This window comes from Pongo abelii, chromosome 5 (genome assembly GCF_028885655.2).
Source record: "Pongo abelii isolate AG06213 chromosome 5, NHGRI_mPonAbe1-v2.0_pri, whole genome shotgun sequence".
Taxonomy (NCBI): Eukaryota; Metazoa; Chordata; class Mammalia; order Primates; family Hominidae; genus Pongo; species Pongo abelii.
In genome coordinates this window covers 4,321,448-4,338,171 of record NC_071990.2, presented here as the reverse complement: position 1 = coordinate 4,338,171, position 16,724 = coordinate 4,321,448, and the positions used below count along the sequence as shown (strand labels likewise).

General features: G+C 38.0%; 1 long non-coding RNA gene across 2 annotated transcripts in view; it reads right to left on the bottom strand.

The window, feature by feature from the left end:
- Positions 1 to 822: 822 nt before the first annotated feature.
- The window catches only part of LOC129059859 (uncharacterized), a 35,130-nt gene continuing 19,228 nt past the window's right edge, over positions 823 to 16,724 (bottom strand). Inside the window, exons 2-7 of one of the 2 annotated variants that reach the window (XR_008525931.2) lie at positions 14,552 to 14,674; positions 13,379 to 13,503; positions 8,427 to 8,543; positions 6,310 to 6,439; positions 6,034 to 6,230; positions 823 to 965 (exon numbers count right to left, since the gene is read on the bottom strand). This is a non-coding gene — a long non-coding RNA (uncharacterized LOC129059859). Of the gene's footprint in view, positions 966 to 4,614; positions 5,141 to 6,033; positions 6,231 to 6,309; positions 6,440 to 8,426; positions 8,544 to 13,378; positions 13,504 to 14,551; positions 14,675 to 16,724 lie in introns of those variants that run through there. The other variant, XR_008525929.2, reaches the window with a different exon arrangement.

The window sequence follows — 16,724 nt, the reverse complement described above, 5'->3', positions numbered from 1 at the left end:
CTTTTAAGTTACTTGAAGAGCAAGAAGCTGGGCTCACTAACCACTTGTGATATCAACCAAAAGGGCCTTCAAACTCTTCAGTGAACCTACTGTGCTTGGGAAACCCTGGAGGGTGGTCATGGGCTCTTTAATTTGTACCCAGAGGAAACACACAGCTGGGAACTTATTACTCCTGGGATCTTCCTCCTTTGAGTTTCAATTATATAGGCTTAAATCTTCCAGTTTACAGTTGACACTAACATTTTGTTGGTAGTGAATAACAAGCTTATAAGGGAAAACTAGGAAAATTTCCTAATGGTATAGGAGGAAGAAGTGCAAAAGTGTTTATTTTTGGGGGAGGGAGTTCAAGGTATAAGGATTTCAAGTCTCCCAATATGAGTGGGTTTTTGATGTAAACAAAGATAATAAGCAAGAACATCAAGATAAAGCTATTAGCATCATTTTAGTTCCAATAAAATGAAGATATGTCTATAAGTCTGGTCCAGAATACTGTACTGTCTATAAACCTAATCTAGCCAAGGGAAGTCCTAAGAATCTACACACAGTGATCAAAACAGTAGGAAGGAGGCTGGGTAAAGGCACTAACACGGGCTTTGGGGGTGAAAGAGAACTGAGTTTAAATCCCTCTTTTGCCATCTGTCATGAAATGAGGGCACACTACCTATCTGGCAAGGTTGTCATGAGGATTAAATAAAAAACCACATGTAAAAGGGACTGGCCATAGGGAACACAGGATGTGGCGTGGGAGAGTGAGCAAGGTGGGAATAGGGTGTGCTTTGCCATCCTAGACACGGTTGTCTGAATCTAGACTCCTTTACTTACTTGCCCCATGACCTTGGACAATTTTCTCCTTTACAAAATGGGGCCAGTAATGTATCTTACCGATAAGGTGATTGCGAAAATTGTGTGACATCCTGACTCCTCATTCTTTCTTTTTCCTCTGAATCCCAGATTGCTGAGCCCTTCTGGAGAAAGTTAAGAGGTGGAAACTGATTGAACCTCCAACACTGTTATGAAATGTTGACATTTCAGACGGACAATCTTTCATTTCATTCCCAATTTCCTACAAACCTCCTACCACAACTGTTCCTGTTCTTACTTCTTTCACACCTTAAACTTTGTCCTATCCCCTTCTCTCAGCTGAAGACCTCGCTACCCACTTGGTGGATCAGGGTCACTCTTGTAGACTCCTGAGTGCAGTCTCTCTCCCCTTCCTACTTTATGTGGGTCTTTACCATTCTGTCTTATCTATGAGAAAGACTTGTTTTCTATTTGAGATCCCTCTACCCCTAATTCCCAAACCAAGACATTTTTTCTACCCCTTGTGCCTGTTAAATGGCACTTAGGAATTCAGAAAATAAACACATTAACTACCAAGGGGTTACCAAGAGCCCCTTAAAAGCTCTACCTTCCTCAAATTCAGTGTTTTTCACCCTATGTGCTCTCTCCTTGTCTGTCTCATGTCCTCTTGGGATCCTGATATGTCTCTTTGCAGTACGTTTGTGAATCTAACTTTCCTTCTTTTTTGTTATTGAAGACCCAGAGTTTCATCTGTCAGCTGGATACCTCCATGTGAATGTCTCAATTACCTCCAGCTCAACAAGCAGCTGAACACATGATCTTTCCCATTGAACTTGGGGTCAGCCTCCCAAGAAGCCAGGCTCTAAATCTCCCAGCCATCTCTATCTTCTCCTCTTTTAGCTCCCTTTGCTGCACAGGTGGCAGACCTCCTCTTCTTTTCCACATCTGGTGTCTTAGCCCTGGTTCCTCTAATATGGACAATGAGACAATGAAATAGCTCCTCAACTGGTCTTTTCAAGTTCTGTCCTTATCCTTGCCCTAGCCCCCAATTGGTGCCAAAGAATAATTTGATGGAATTCTACACCCATTCATTACTTAAAAATAAATAATAAATACACAATCAAGTAAACCTCCTATCAAACTGGAAATAAAAAGACAACTAACATGACGAAGATTATCTTAGACTGGCAGCCAACATCATATTTATCAGTCAAATGTTGCGGCATTCTCTTTAAAGCCGTGAACACGACAAAGATGCTCATCATTATAATTAATAGCAAGAAAATAAGAAAAATAAGACAGAAAAAAATAGATATCATTATAATTATATCATATCATTATATCATTATATATATAATTATATCATTATAATTAATAGCAAGAAAAAAGAATAAGAAAAATAAGACAGAAAAAACAGATATAACCATTATAAAGACAGGCAAAATTATCTCACAGTATTTATTGATTTTTTGAGGAAATGGATGAAAGAATGAATCACATGGATAAATATTTATGGTAGATTAAGAGAAAAAACAGTGACAAAAAAGAATATGTGGCACATAATCCCAATTTAGTGAAAGAAAATAAATGATACTCATTCAATGAATGAGGAAAATTTTTACAGCTGAAGAAAATTAGTTTGCAAATGTCTATACATTAGAATCCAAGTTTAATTATATATTGTTTCCCCCAAAATTGATCTTCAAAGATAGAAACCAAAATGTTAACAATAATTATTTTTGGGAGATGATTTTATAGATGAATTTTATTTTATTTTGCTCTTGTGTTTATTTCATGTTTTTATAGAGAAATGGATTCCTTTGAAATTAGGGAAATATTATGAAAAAAAGCAAGCTTCTAATTTTTAAGTTCTAATATAGACAGACACTAGGCAAAGGTTAACTTTCCTGGCATTTTCCTTGTGGCTGTCCAAAAATTAGCTACTCATCAACCATTTACACAAGATGTAACGTCGTCTCTCTTTCAAATGCCTTAATGTGTTCTAAATGTAAGGAACATTCTTTTTCTCTTTCCAAGAACTTCTAGGCATGAAACACCCTTAGGGAGAATTTCCTTCTTAGAAGTGATTTGTTAGTTGGTGTCACAGTTCTCAGAAGTTCTGTGAATAAGTCAGGGACTCAAAATCAGGCATAGTAAAGTTAACCTGCAGCTGAAGAGTATAGAGCTGATTTTACCATTATGGTGGATAAAGAGAGGAGGGCCTTGTTGGCTTATTGAGGCAAGAAAATTGACAGGGAAATCTTGAACTGAGTCACAGAGAACACTGTTCAGTCTTGCACCTGTTCAAAGTCAAGAAGACCCTTAGGATTGTGACCCAAAACTGCCACAAGTGTTCAGTCCAATTAGAAATTAACAAACCCATCCGATTCGGGAAATTCAGCTACACCTCCCAATCACCTAATCCTTCTCCACTCCTGATGCTATTTTTTGAACCCTTCAGTCTTCAACTTGACATTGTCCCAGCTTTTGGATTTCTGATCTCCTGATTGTGAATTCTGTTACTAGTCCCCCATACTGACTCCCAAGACCATGAGCCTAGCCAGGTCTCTGGGTGACATCTCTGCACAGCTGTGTCAGGTGGGGCATACAATGCAAAGTGGTGCTAAAGCCATAGACTGTAGGGCATACTTCTGAGTATATTCTTGCTGGAGGTTCATTGAATTTCTTAGATCTGTGAGTTTATAATTTTCATCAAATCTGGAAAGTATTCAACCACTTTATCTTTAAATATGTTGTTCCCTTCCCTCTTTTTAGGATTTAATTACACATTTAAACAACTTGCTGTTATCCTAGAAGTCTTTGAGGCTCTGTTAATTTGATTCAGTTTTTTTTTTCTCTACTTACTTTATTTTGAATAATTTCTATTGTTATTTCTTCAAGTTCATTAATCTTTTCTTTTGCAGTGTCTAAACTGTTGTTGTCAAGCCTATCTAGTGATTTTTTTTTCCATCTCAGATACTATATTTTTTATCTGTAGGAGTTCCATTTGGTTCTTTTTTATATATCCTTCTTCCCTACACATTAAGTTGTTTTATTTTAAATCCTTGAGCATATGTATAATAGTTGTTTTAACGTCTTTGCTCATTCTACAATTGGTGTCGATTGCAGTTCTGGTTCTGTTGACTGATTTTCCACTCCAGTTTATGGGTCTCATTTGCTACTTCATGTCTAGTAAGTTTTTACTATTATGTTATTAGGTTGCTGAGTGTGTGGATTTTGTTGTCTTCCTGTAAATAGCACTGAGCTTTGTTGTGTCAGGCAGTTGAGTTATTTGCAAATCAGCTTGATCCTTTCAAGGATTGCTTTTAAGCATTATTAGGACAGGTCTAGAATAGCCTTTAGTCTAGGGCTAGATAAGCTGTCTCACTACCCCTTCTGGAGATTCTACTGAATGCCTCAGCTATTTGAAATTCCTCCACTCTGCATTGCCGGAACACAAATGTCTATTGCTCCTCTGTGAGTTCCAGGAATTGTTGATCATATTGTTCCTTAGCAATTATTTGTCTGGCCTCATAGAGTTCCCCCTCTGTAGACTTATGGAATTTCTGTAGACTTACACAGATTTCTCAGCATAGCTATCACTTTTCTGAATTCTTTCACACAAATTCTAGCTACCTTGGGATCCCTGAACTTTAATGTGTCTCTTCAGTTCAGAAAGACTGCCATGCATTGTTTGGGCTTTTTTGCCCCACCTCTTGGTCTGGAGAGTGTTTTTCAGGCAGAAGCTTCTAAATTCCTTTCCTCCCTCCCTCCCTCCCTCCCTCCCTCTCTCTCTCTTCCTTCCTTGTTTTTATAGAGAAATTGATTCCTTTGAAATTAGGGAAATATGAAAAAAGCAAGCTTCTAATTTTTAAGTTCTAATATAGACACTAGGCAAAGTGTCTTTCTTTCTTCCTTCCTTCCACTCTTTCTCTCTCTCTCTTTCTTTCTTTCTTTCTTTTTCTTTCTTTTCTCTTTCCTTTCTCATCTTAAAATAGGGTCTCTTTTTTAAGAGATAGGGGCAATCATAGCTCACTGCAGCCTTGAATTCCTAAGTTCTGCCTAGGATCCTCCTGCCTTGGCCTCCTGAGTAGCTGGGACTACAGGCACAGATCACCATGCTGGGATAATTTTTTTATTTTTTAAATTTTTTGTAGAGATGTGGTTTCCTATGTTGCCCAGGATGGGAGAAATTTCTTTTGATTGTAAGGCTTGTGTCTTGTTTTCCTTCTCCCAGGGATTACAGCTCTGTGCTTCTTTTTGTCTAGTAACTGTTCTATATATGGAGCCCAGTGTTTTAGCCTAGTACCATTTACTAGAACATGGCTGGAAAGCGATCCTATTGGAGCAAAGAGGAGGTGCAGGTTGAAGAGGTTATGCATTAAGAGCTAATTGACTTAAATAAACCATGTTTTAAATAGCTTTGGGAAGCCATAAAGCATAGGACATAGAGAGCAGTAATTTTACTTTCTATTAATAATTTCAGATATAATCTAACATATAATGAACTTACTAAAACGTTTTTAATATTTTAAATTTTTTCCAGCCCCCTGGTGGCTCTGTTCCCCTAAAAGTACAGATGGCTAGAATAATAAGCTGTTTACTGTCCACAGAAAACTAGAACCAAATAAAAGGGGTTTTGACAGTTTCTTTGCCAAAATACAAAATGATCTGATCATTTGTCAACACTAAATATTACGACTGATTGACTCCCAAGCAGATGTACAGAATTACACTCACATTAGCACTGTATAAGAGATTACATTGTCCCACACTCTTACCACACTTTAGTGTTACTGGACTTTTTAGTTTTTCCCAATTTGGTAAACTTAGCACAAGGGGATGATGAAGACAAGAAAAGATGTATAAGAATAGAAGATAAACTTTGCATTAGTAGGAGGATGAAGATATTATAGTAGAATGTCATGTAGCAGTTAAAATAAATTAATTGCTCCTACCAGTTTTAATAAATCAAAATATTAGGCCTAATCCTGAGCCATGAAGAAAGTTGCAAAAGGGCACATACAGCATAAGGACATTTTTAAAAAAGTTTTAAAACGTACAAGATAGTACCTATTTATAGAGCAGCAGCTACAAAACCCAGTGGTCTCAGCTCTGGCTGCTGATTAGGATCACCTAAGGAGATTTAAAACATACCTATCACTGTGACTCACCTCTAGAGATTCTGATTAAGTTGAATTTAGAGTCACCATTTAAAGCAATTCAACTTACCAGTATAGAGCTTCCCAGGGGTGTCCAAGGGAGAGAATACAGTCATGGGTTCTTAGTTACTGTTTCTGGTTGGGCCAGTAAAGCCCCTTCCTCATCCTTCTTTTCCGCCTATCACTAGAGACAGAAACTAAAAACCAAGGCTTCAGGCTGCTCAAAGCCTAAAACAAAACACAACAAAACAGAACAACAACAACAAACTAAGGCAGGATGGACAAGCTTGGTCATTCAGTGATGCAAAGTACATCTCTGTATACTACACGTATATAGTTTCTTTACCTTTTATCTTCCTTTTGGAGTCCACATTCAGACAAACTTTTCATAGGAACCACCCTTACTTTAATTTCCATTGGCTAATTGTGTAAATTTGACAAAATTACTTAATTTTGGCATTGCATTTTGTCTTCATCTGTAAAACAAAGATAATAATCACACTACACTTTTCAGGGCTATTATGAGTATCAAATTAAATTATATATGTGAGTAAAATGGAAAGCAATTCACAAATGTTAATTATTATGAGTCTCCCTGCTCAACATTACCATATGCTGCTTGAATTACATCTGCGTACACTTGTGTGTGCTGAATTGTTGTAATTTCCTGTCTATTTTTATGTGTATACTTATATAACCTAAATCTCAATTCAATTAAGACTTTTTGGGGGCAAGAAACAAGATTTATACTTCTTTAGTATACCTTATTTTCCCCATTTCTCTGATTAGAAGCAAAAAACATTGAATTGAATATATTAACAGAAACATAGTGCATAATTTTAAAAAATTTTCTTCGTTACAGTAGGTATTAACTTTGGCAAGTATACTGTACACACACATTATATATATACACACTATATATACACACATACATGTACATATATCTATATATGTGTGTATGTATATTATACATATTATTATATTATAAACATATATACGTGTGTATATATATACACACAGGCACACCTGTAGAACATATGGCAGGAGGATTTTTTTTACATATTAACCTTTCATTCTTTTCCTCTCCGAATGTCTCCTTTTCCTACCATTTTCAATCAGATAACTTGGCTCATTGGTACTTGCTTCATTGTGTGAGGGGAGGGATGTATCAGGATCAAAAGCAGAAATGACCCATGAGTCTTTTTTACTTTCATCTCTAAAAGCCTAATTTCAGAGCAGGCAAAAGGATTTGATGTATGGACAGAAAGTCTTGCCAGAAACTGTGGAGAGCACAGAGTGTTCCATTCTCCAGGCAAGAGAAAGATTCACCCAGGCTTAGGAAAAGAAAAAGGAATAGAAAGGAAGTTGGTGCTGGGAGGTGGCAAGATCCCAGAGAAGGAGGTGGGAGGGGCATGTAGTCATGTGGGCAAAACTGAGAAGATTTTCGCATCCCAAACATGACTCAGGAAAGGGAGGCAGCATCTGGACCTGAAGGAGCTGTTGTGCTGGGATGGGGACATTCTCCACGGCAACTTGTGTGGACAGGTGGCCAAGGAAGGCATTTTCCTGTAACTCCCCATGCCTTGTCCCTGTATGGGACTCTGAAACCATGCACAACTCTGGCCATCATGGCGCAGCAGAGGCTCATAAAGACTGAGGTCAGCATTTCTTAACAACTTAGTAGCCAAATGGGAATTAAATGGTTCAAGAAATCAAAGAAAATTCTATTTCTTGCATGTTTGGGAATATGAGCTGTGATTCATACTCACCACATTTATGCATATACATATTCTTGAACAGCTATTTATATTTCACATTTGTGTTTACACACACACACACCATACAACTCAGGGTTTCCTGCCAGAAAGTACATTTGTATTTTTCTCTTTTCTGGTAAGAGGTGTGTCCAAGAATCACCTTGGAATTCCTGTAGTAGCCTCACTATTGGGAAGGCACTTCCATATTACCATGGAGTCACCAGTACAAGGAAAACACCACCTCGAGATACTTCAGAAAGGTAACAGCCCTGAGTGAAGAGAGCATATATAACACCCTCAAAGAAACTCAGACATATTATGTCAACCACATAATCTATTACTAAATGGCAATGCTATATTAATATTAACATGTTTCCATTGCTGATAAGGTTTTGCTGATAGGAGAGTTGACATACAGTTTTATGGTAGATTAAGAATGATAAAACCAATGTTATCTTATTAACAATGACAAATTGACATGATGACAACAGCGGCTAGTGATTTCCACTGCAAGGCACAGCTGGGCTGTTTTTAATGACTCTTAAAAAGAAGGTGATCCAGAATTCCTGGCGTGTAGCCTGGAGCATACATCCTCAGAGATGTGGGCTTTTCGTTCCCATGAAAAAGAAGATAAAAATTGGGAAATAATTGAGGACACTCGCTGAAAAAGAAAGCTGCTTGAAATGTGGAATTGCATCTTACTCACCATCGTGTTCTTCCCCTTTGCTCTTCTTCCTGTCTGTAGTGCAACTGAGGTATCTATTAATAGAGACACCAGGCTGTGCTGCAGCAGCAGTCTTCCAACTGTGGAGACAAATGCTACCTGGTAAAGAAAGCAGAGTTAGAGAAGTGTCTGTTCATATCCTTTGCCCACTTTTTGATGGGGTTGTTTGTTTTTTTCTTGTAAATTTGTTTGAGTTCATTGTAGATTCTGGATATTAGCCCGGGTGGGGGGAGTGGGGAGGGATAGCATTAGGAGATACACCTAATGCTAAATGACGAGTTAATGGGTGCAGCACACCAACATGGCACATGTATACATATGTAACAAACCTGCACGTTGTGCACATGTACCCTAAAACTTAAAGTATAGTAATAATAAAAAAAGTATGAGTCCATAATGTTACAAATAAATGATTGAATAAATATATAAATGTAGAAGAAAAAAAAGAAAGTAGAGTTAGAAGACAGAAGGGGCCTGAGTTCTTCGTAACTCCCTTAGGCAGTTGACAATTGCCTATGACTGCCCAACTCCAGACTTCTTGTTATAAGAAGAAAATAATCTCCTTCTGTCTTAAGTCACTGTGGTTGGGTTTTCTGTTCCTTGCAACCGAATGCCTCCCTAATCAAATTTACGTGCACAGCTATGATTGCCTAATATAAGAAACATTATATACACAGGGCAGGATTTATTGGTAATAATAGTGAAGGTAAATCCACATTTTAGAAAGTTTTCTTGGAAATTTGGAAGATTTCTGGCTAAGCCCTTGTCAAATCAGATTGGACTCTCACTGCTTTTACTCACAGTGGGGCTGTGTAAGAGCTCAGGACAGGAGCTGAAGTGCCAGTTCTGGTACAATCATGCTGTTCTTGTATGCTTGCCGTATTAGTATTATTTTCAGTCCAGGGGATTTTTTTTGTAGAATCTTTTAAGTCACTGTTTAATCTTATGAGAGTTACTTTAATTAAAATATTATAATGGGCAGGGCGCGGTGGCTCAGGCCAGTAATCCCAGCACTCTGGGAGGCAGAGGCGGGCGGATCACGAGGTCAGGAGATTGAGACCATCCTGGCTAACACGGTGAAACCCCGTCTCTACTAAAAATAAAAAAATTAGCCAGGCGTGGCGGCAGGCACCTGTAGTCCCAGCTACTCAGGAGGCTGAGGCAGGAGAATGGCATGAACCCAGCAGGCGGAGCTTGCAGTGAGCCAAGATAGCGCCACTGCAGTCCGGCCTGGGCGAAAAGAGCGAGACTCCGTCTCAAAAAATAAAAAAAAAAAGAAAAGAAAATATTGTAATGTACATGTCCACATAATCAGCAATATAAAGTGCAAAAGGCACAACTAATCTGAAAGCAAACATACAAGGGAGAACCCCAGTTTTCCCAACCTCCCTTCCCCAGTAGACATGAACATCTTCCACTTCCTTAGGGGCCAGCAGGCTTGCTCTGTGTGTTATACAAACTGAGCAAAAGCTACACTATTAGTCTAGATGCTAAATAGTAATAGAGCTCAACTTGCTTACTTCAAGAATTAAAACAGAGTATAGTGAATTTGATATTCTAAAGGGCTAGTCTAAATTTTCTGTTATAGCTAGATTTTGGATAAATTGCTCCCCTTCCAAATTATTTTTCACCCATTGCTAGGCTTGTGAGAGAGTCTGAGAAATTTTCAAGAAACCAGAGTTCTCACATCTTATAAAAGATATTAACTCAACATGGATCATGAACTTAAATATACAACATAAAACTATGAAATTTTTGGAAACATAGGAGAAAAATCTTTAGGATGTAGGACAAGGCAAAGAGTTCTGAGGCTTGACACCAAAGGCATGATCCATAAGATGAAATACGAAAACATGTATTTAATCAAGAGTAAAAACTTTTGCTCCGCAAAAGGCCTGATTATGAGGATAAAAAGGTGAGCTGAAGACTGGGAGAAAATATTTGCAAGCCATATATCTGATAAAGGACAAGAATCTGGAATATATAAAGAACTCTGAAAACCAAACAATCCAATTTGAGAATGGTCAAAAGATGTGAAGAGCTATCTCACTAAAGAGGATACACAGATGGAAAATGTACACACGAAAAAACATTCAACATCAATGAGAACACTTGGACACAAGAAGGGGGACATCACACACCGGGGCCTGTTGTGGGGTATGGGGAGGGGGGAGGGATAGCATTAGGAGATATACCTAATGTAAATGACGAGTTAATGGGTGCAACACACCAACATGGCACATGTATACATATGTAACAAGCCTGCACGTTGTGCACATGTACCCTAGAACTTAAAGTTTAATAATAAAAAAAGAGATATAACAAAAAAAGAAAAAATAACTTACCATTTACTATGTCATTACTTAGTCCTAATTGTTCAAACACTATGCTTTGATTGAAAAGATTACTGTATCCTTACTATTAAATAAGAATACAAACAATTCATATTATTCTGTTTTTTTCAGAATAAATTCCCATATGTATACTTTTAATTGAGGAATAAACACATATAGTGATGGATAGAAAAAAAAAGAAAAGAAAAAATGTTCAATATCATTAGCCATTAGGGAGATGCAAATTAAAACCAAAATGAAGAATAACTACACATCTATCAGAGTGGTTAAAATAAAAAACAATGACAACACAAAATGGTGGTGAGGATGAGAAGAAATTGGATTCCTCATACATCACTGGCGGAAATGTATAGCCACTCCAGAAAACAGTTTGGCAATTTTAAAAAAATAAAATAAAATGAAACATGTAATTACCCTGTAACCCAGGAATTGTACTCCTGGGCATTTACCCAGAGAAATACATATTTATAGCTGAATGTATATAGCAGCTTTATTTGTAACAGCCCCAAACTGGAAATAACCCAGATTTCTTTTGATTGACGAATGGTTAAACAAACCATGATACATCTATATCATGGAATAACACTAAGAAAGAATAAACCATGGATACATGCAGCAATTTGGATGAATCTCCAGATAATTATACTGAATGAAAAAAGTCAGTCTCCAAAGATTACATACTGACTGATTCCTTTTATATAAAATTCTTGAAATGACAACATTGTAGAAATGAAGAATAGATTCGTGCTAAGGGTGAAGAAGGGGATAAGGATGGAAGGAAGTGGGTGCGACTATAAAAGGGCAATCTGTAGGATTCTTGTGATGTTGGAAATATTTCATATCTGACCGTATCAATGTCAACGTCTTAGTTGTGATGTTGTACTGTAGTTTTGCAAGACGTTGTCATTGGGACAACCTGGGTAAAAGATACATGGGATGTCTCTGTATTATTTCTTACAACTGCATGTGAGTCTACAATTATCTCAAAAAGATTAAGTTTAAAAAGTAAACAAATAAAACAGTGCTTCGAAACCAAAAGATGAATGATAAGCAAACACTGCACAGTTACGGTCAACAGCATACATGTTAATCCATGGCAGATGGGAGGTCTGGAACCAAGTGGAGTCTCTTGAATACCTCTGGAGCGAAGCATGCCCATTTAGGTTTTCAGGATCCCCACAAATTAAGTTCAACCAAGTAAGAGCTCATAATAAAAAAAAAAAAAAATCACCAGGCTACATGTGGTGGCTTATGCCTGCAATGCCAGCGCTTTGTGAGGCTGAGGTGGGAGGATCTCTTGAGACCAGGAGTTTGAAACTGCAGTCAGCTATGATCATGCCACTGCACTCCAGTGTGGGCAGTACAGCGACACCCTGCCTCTGAAAAAATAGAAATTTACCAAAGGCACAAGGAAACAACTCACCGTAAAGCAGAGCCAATAGGTAAAATAAATTTTAGTGTAAGACCCCCCAAGGACATCACATATTTTACTTTTCTGATGCAGAGTATAAAATGGCTACGTAAGGAATGATTAAACTCGATAAAGGATGAAAATTAAAAATAATGAATCAGAATGCAAAACAGCTACGTAGACTAGAAAATGAAATAGAATTTATAGAAGTAAAAAATTGCAGTTGTTGAAATTAAAACCTCGTGGGTCAATGCCTCTATTCTACATGGTTTGAAGGCCTAGCCAGAAAAATTAGGTAAGAAAAAGTAATAGAAGGCCAGGTGCAGTGGCTCACACCTGTAATCCCAGCACTTTGGGAGGCCGAGGCGGGTGGACCATGAGGTCAGGAGCTCGAGACCAGCGTGGCCAACATAGTGAAACCCTGTCTCTACTAAAAAATACAAAAATTAGCCGGGCATGGTGGTGCACACCTGTAGTCCCAGCTACTCGGGAGGCTGAGGCAGGAGAATCTTTTGAACCCAGGAGGCGGAGGTTGTAGTGAGCCAAGATAGTGCCACTACACTCCAGCCTGGGCAACAGACTGAGACTCCACCTCAAAAAAAAAAAAAAAAAAAGAAGGAAAAAAAAAAAGAAGAAAGAAAAAGTAATAGAAGATATAAGCATTGGGATAGAAGGAACAAAATTCATTATTTGCAGGTGATATGACTGTCTACATAGAAAACTCAAGAGAACTTACAGAAAAATATTGTCAGAATTAATGAGAGTTTATCAAAGTGGCTAGAATAGAGAACAATATGCAAAAATCAAATGCACTTTTATAAACCAGCAATAAATTTAAAAAGTCATTATCAAAAAGGTACACTTGAAATAGAAACAAAATATAAATTATCTAGGAATAAATGTAACAAAAGGTATTTAGGACTTTTATACAGAAAACTGTTAAATCTTATTGGAAAAAAAGAGTGAAATAGATAGAGAGTGATACAATGTTCATGGATAAAAAGACTCAATATCAACTGTTTTGTACCATCTCTCTCCTCTTCCACTGATGCCCTTGCATTTCTATTTCACTGGAAAGAATGCAGAAGTAAGAAAAGAACTTCTACTACAACACATAAATATTAAAACCCCAACAGCATTTTAATGGAACTATATATAAAAGCTGTCACCTATTTTTGTTGAATGTAACATTTGAGCTTCTTTCTGTCAGAGGCAATGGTGTCCACTTTGGATACAGCTTCCTCTGTAATTCTTTAGCCTTGTCTTCAGGCCAGGCCAGTTGTAGCTGACCAGTCTGTGGGCAGAGAAGAAAGCATTTTCCATGATTGCTCAATGTAGGACCTGGCCTCCCATACTTTCTTCCTTCCATCCACAGACATCAAGACAGATGTGTGTGTTTGGACTTGGACTGCCACCTCGCAGAGGGAGCTATGACACAATTTCCTCTACATTTCTTAACCCTTACAGCTTTGCCATTGCTATTTTCTCAGGTCCATCATGACTAATCTTTGATAACCTTTATGTATGTTTACTTCAGTCTCCATCGGAGGCCTGAGACTCCCACATTACCCCTCATTTCCTTTGCTTAAATGCTCACATAGCTCAGCACATTCTTTTATGTCTACCTCCCATTCCTCCACAACAGATGCAACCCTGGCACTGTGTCCTCTGAAACTCACGCAGCAAAATCCTTTATATTTTACACCTCTTCTCTGAACATTTTTCACTTTCTTGCTCTAAGGAAACCTGGATTCCCCCTGAGGACCCTGTTTTTCCTGCAGTCCTTTAAGTGGTGGCTATTTTCTCTCCTATAGCCCTTTAATTCCTGGGTCTGGAGATGGCCTGGGTGTCTTTCTTACTATTCATTTTTCTCTCAGACCATTCTCCCTTCTTCTTCCTCCCTAAAATATTCCAGCTTTGAATATCCTATCTTGACCTTGAGTTCATGGTCATAGTCATTTAGTGAACTCAAGGGTAACCCTATCTTATTTCTTATTAATTTTAACTCTGGGTTTTCTGTTATTCTATCCAACATTACCCTTTTCTTCATTTCTAATGATTTAAATATGCATGTAGGTAATATGTTTTACACTCTGAACTCTCATTTTCTTGACCTACTCTCCTTCAGTGGCTTTGTCCTTCATCCAATCTTGTCTGTTCATTCCTAAGGACATAGCTCAGACCTTGTCATTACCAGTAGCTCCAGCTCTAACATTTCTGGCTCTCTGACTTCAGGCACATGGTAGAATTAAAATTTCCCCCATTGAAGTTAGTCCTGGCCATGAGACTTTTCTTGGCCAGTGAAATGGGCAAAAAAAAGCTTTAAGATGCAGAGCCTTTACCTCACTTCCTCTTGTCATGATGACCAGCAACATTTGAGGTAATAGCTGTGCTGTCAGTCTGGGACCATGAGTGTTCATTAGTGATGAATAGTGTCCTTGTGCTAACCTGGTTGGACTTGTACCCTGAACAAGAAATAAACCTTTGTTATTCAAAGTTACTGAGAATTTGGGGTTATTTATTGCTGTAGCATTGTGTGCTTGCTTCCCTTTCTCTGACCATTTTTCGTATCTTTCCATATAAATTTCTTTAGTATCCAGATCCCAATAAACCTCTGTGAATGTCAAGAAACTGAAACTGACGCATGTGAATTCTCTTTGCATTTTTTTCATAAATCCAAAGCTATTCTAAAATAGTTTATTAAAATTAATGTAAGGAAGTAATGTTAGCAAGATAGCGGACTAGTAAGCTTCAGGCCCTTGTTTTCCCCAGAAACACTAAGAGAATAACAACAGCAACAACAAGAACAAACTCCTAGAGACTGGCTAAAATAACCGTATAGAAGCTCTGAAAATTAGTCAAAGATCTATTGCAACCAATGGAATCCTTAATGAAGAAAAAGCCACATTCAACACGGTAGAAAATTTCATGGCTTTTTTTTTTTTTTTTAAGACAGAGTATCGCTCTGTCTCCCAGGCTGGAGTGCAGTGGCACGATCTCAGCTCACTGCAACCTCTGCCTCCCAGGTTCAAGCGATTCTCCTGCCTCAGCCTCCCGAGTAGCTGGGATTATAGGCGTGCACCACCATGCCTGGCTAATTTTTGGATTTTTAGTAGAGACGGGGTTTCAACATGTTGGTCAGGCTCCTGACCTCATGATCCGCCCACCTTGGCCTCCCAAAGTTCTGGGATTACAGGTGTGAGCCATTGCGCCCAGCCGAAGACTATTATTTTAAGTGAAGTAACTCAGGAATGGAAAACCAAACATTGTATGTTCTCACTCGTAAGTGGGAGCTAAACTATGAGAATGCAAAGGCATAAGAATGACACAATAGACTTCGGGGACTCAGGGAAAAAGGGAAGGAAGAAAGTGAGGGATAAAAGATTATAAATTGAGTTCTGTGTACGCTGCTTGGGTGGTGGGTGCACCAAAATCTCACAAATTACTGCTAAAGAACTTATTCATGTAACCAAATACCACCTGTTCCCCCAAAAAACTATGGAAATAAAAAATAATAATAATTGTTTCACTATTTAAAAAAAGTTCTCTCTTCTAGTTACTTTTTTTTTTTTTTTTTTTTGACAGAGTCTCACACTGTAGCCCAGGCTGGAGTGTAGTGGTGTGATTTTGGCCTCCCAGATTCAAGTGATCCTCATGCCTCAGCCTCCCGAGTTGCTGGGATAACAGATGCATGCCAACACATATGGTACTTTTTGTATATTTTGTAGAGATGGGGTTTTGCCTTGTTGCCCAGGCTGGTCTTGAACTCTTGAGCTCAAGTAATCTGTCTGCCTCAGCTTCCCAAAGTGCTGGGATTATAGGCATGAGCCACTGGGCCTGGCCTCTTCTAGTTACTTTGAAATATATAATAATTCATTACCAACTATAGTCAGCCGACTCTGCTATGGAACATTAGAACTTATACCTTCCATCTAACTGTATGTTTGTACCCATTGACCAACCTCTTTTCGGCCCCACTCCCACTCACATACTCTTCTCAGTGTCTGGTATCTATCATTCTTCTCTCTACCTCCAGGAAGTCAACTTTTTTAGTTGAGTGAGTACATGTGAAATTTGTCTTTTTGTGTCTAATTTGTTGTAATTAACATAATGACCTCAAGTTTCATTCATGTTGCTGCAAAATACATGATTTTATTCTTTTTAATGGCTGAATAGTATTCCATTGTGTATATAAACCATATTTTCTTCATCCATTCATCCATTGATTCTACTTCTTGGCTACTCTGAATTGTGCTGCAATAAACATGTGAGTGCAGCATCCCTTTAACATACTGATTACTTTTCCTTTGGATAGGGGCCCAGTGGATTGTACGGTAGTTCTATTTTTAGTTTTTCGAGAAAACGCCATACTGTTTTCCATAGTGGTTATAGTAACTTACATTCCCACCAACAGTTTATAAGAATTTCCTTTTCTCTGTATCCTTGCCAGCATCTGTTATTTTTTATCTTTTCAGTAGTAGCCATTTTAACTGGAATAAGATAATATTTCATAAT